Genomic DNA, 3,066 nt, shown 5'->3' on the forward strand with positions numbered 1-3,066 from the left:
ATTCATTAAAGTCTATAAAACTAAAAGTACGAATGACATGAAAATTATTAGGAATCATGTAAAAAAGTTAACACTTATGTTAAAAAACTTACATAACTGTAAGAATGATGTTAAGAAAATCTTCTGAAATAATATAAACACATTGTAATACATGATATTTGTTATATTATTTCTTACTACATAATAAAGGGTTTGTGGTAATGAAGAAGGTAATTTTCAAACGACATAATAAAGGGTTTATGGTATTAACATGTGGTAACAAAGAAAGTAAAATTCAAACGACATAATAAAGGGTTTATGGTTTTAACATGTGGTAATGGAGAAGATAAAATTCAAACGACATAATAAAGGGCTTATGGTAATAACATGTGGTAATGGAGAAGGTAAAATTCAAACGACATAATAAAGGGCTTATGGTAATAACATGTGGTAAGAGAAGGTAAAATTCAAACGACATAATAAAGGGCTTATAGTAATAACATGTGGTAATGGAGAAGGTAAAACTCAAACGACATAATAAAGGGCTTATGTTAATAACATGTGCTAATGGAGAAGGTAAAATTCAAACGACATAATAAAGGGCTTACGGTAATAACATGTGGTAATGGAGAAGATAAAATTCAAACGACATAATAAAGGGATTACGGTAATAACATGTGGTAATGGAGAAGATAAAATTCAAACGACATAATAAAGGGCTTATGATAATAACATGTGATAATGGAGAAGGTAAAATTCAAACGACATAATAAAGGGTTTATGGTATTAACATGTAGTAATGGAGAAGGTAAAATTCAAACGACATAATAAAGGGTTTATGGTATTAACATGTGGTAATGGAGAAAGTCATACAGCCAAATGTGGAAAAAAATCTGGACAAGTGTTTGATTTTTCAAATGAAATATTTTAGACTTTTGTATTTTGAGACGGCCGCGATGGGTAATTAAAACTTTTATTAAAATAGAGAACAAACCTTCTCTGTTAACCTGAAGATGACTTAAGAAGTTAATACCCATACCCGCCATCTTGAGATACATTTTTACTTCAAGTGAGTCTCTCATCATCACGATTTTACACTTTTCAAAACTAGGGTATTCGGGGATAATGGTATCCTTCTTTGGGGGACTGATAATTATAATTTTAGTAACTATTGATATATTTTGGGCGAGGAATTTGGTGAATAAGGGTTTAGCGTGTTCCAGTGAGTTGAATAGCGGACTACAAAGGGTTCAGCTGGACTATAAAGCTAAGTTTCTGTGAGTCGAGTTCCATTACAGTCCAACATAAACTCGAGCTCCGTCATTTTGAGGCGATGGGTGTGTTATGAGAGCAACAGTCAAGTCCCACTCTTAGGACTGGTGAAGTCCAACAGGAAACAGTTTATAGTGTTAACTAGATGCTTTTTCTTAAGCAGTTTGAAGGTCCTTGATTAGTTTTGAGCAAATTTTAACAAATAAACAAGATAGAATTAATTTTTTTTGCCGCTACAACAAGCTATAAATAAATATTCACGTGCAACATGATTTGTTCTTTCTACCACAGAATGTGGTTTGTTTTGAATTTTGCGCACAGCTACTTGAGGGCTATCTGCGCTAGTCGTCCCTAATTTAGCAGTGTAAGACTAGAGGAAAGGCAACAAGTCGTCACCATCCACCGCCAATTCTTGGGCTACTCTTTACCAACAAATAGTGGGTTCGACCGTCACATTATAACGCTCCCACGGCTGAAAGGGCGAGCATGTTTGGTGTGAAGGGGATTCGAACCCGCGACCCTGAGATTACGAGTCGAATGCCTTATCCACCTGGTCCTGCCGGACCTCGCAGAGTGTGGTAATATGGAATAAGAAAAATGGAACTGTCAATTGACGGATAGACCTCAGACTGTACGGAGATTTACATCGAATTCATATTACAGTTTTATAATTTTTTTTTTATTTATATGAGTTTGGTTATTCACAACGCCTGGATTTATTAAAACGCAGGTTGGGTGGTTTCAGTTTTGTTTTAAACGCAAGGCTTCATTCACAAAGGGGCAGTTCTAATGAAATAATAGGTATAAAAATGTTAAAACTTTTCTTTATGTAAATTTAATTAGTAGCTATACTTGTTGAGATGTTACGGTTATGTTGATGACATGATCTATTTACACTTTTGACAAATCCCAATTTTTAAGACATATTCTAATTGTACTGTCGACATGTCCCAATTATGCTGATAACATGTTTTAATTATGGTTTCGACGTATCTTAATTATTTTGATAACATATTCTAATCATACTGTCGACATATCCCGTTATTTTGATAACATGTTCTAATCGTACTATCGACATATCCCAGTTATTTTGATAACAAGTTCTAATCATACTGTCGACATATCCCAGTTATTTTGATAACATGTTCTAATCATACTGTCGACATATCCCAGTTATTTTGATAACATGTTCTAATCATACTGTCGACATATCCCAGTTATTTTGATAACATGTTCTAATCATACTGTCGACATATCCCAGTTATTTTGATAACAAGTTCTAATCATACTGTCGACATATCCCAGTTATTTTGATAACATGTTCTAATTGTAGCTCAACATACTTTGGTTACAGCTGTCTTATCAGCATTAGTTTTGCTTTTCTATCCAATTAGAATGTTTGCGATTGGCTGCTTTTTTACTCATAAAGATACTTTTCGAGTATGGCATCTAGAACACCTACCTGCTGGATCTATGACATACAGAATCTAATCCTGCTAGATCTGTAACATGTAGAATGTGTACCTGTTGGATATGTAACAGTCGGAATCTGTACCTGTTAGATCTGTAACATCCATAATCTCTACCTGTTAGATCTATAACATATAGAACCTGTACCTGTTATATCTGTAACATCTATAATATGTGCCTCATGATCTATAATATCTAGAATTTGTACCTACTGATCTGTAACATATAGAACCTGTACCTGTTATATCTGTAACATCTATAATATGTGCCTCATGATCTATAATATCTAGAATTTGTACCTACTGATCTGTAACATATATAACCTGTACCCGTTGGATCTGTAAC

This window comes from Tachypleus tridentatus, chromosome 5 (assembly GCF_004210375.1).
Source record: "Tachypleus tridentatus isolate NWPU-2018 chromosome 5, ASM421037v1, whole genome shotgun sequence".
NCBI lineage: Eukaryota > Metazoa > Arthropoda > Merostomata > Xiphosura > Limulidae > Tachypleus > Tachypleus tridentatus.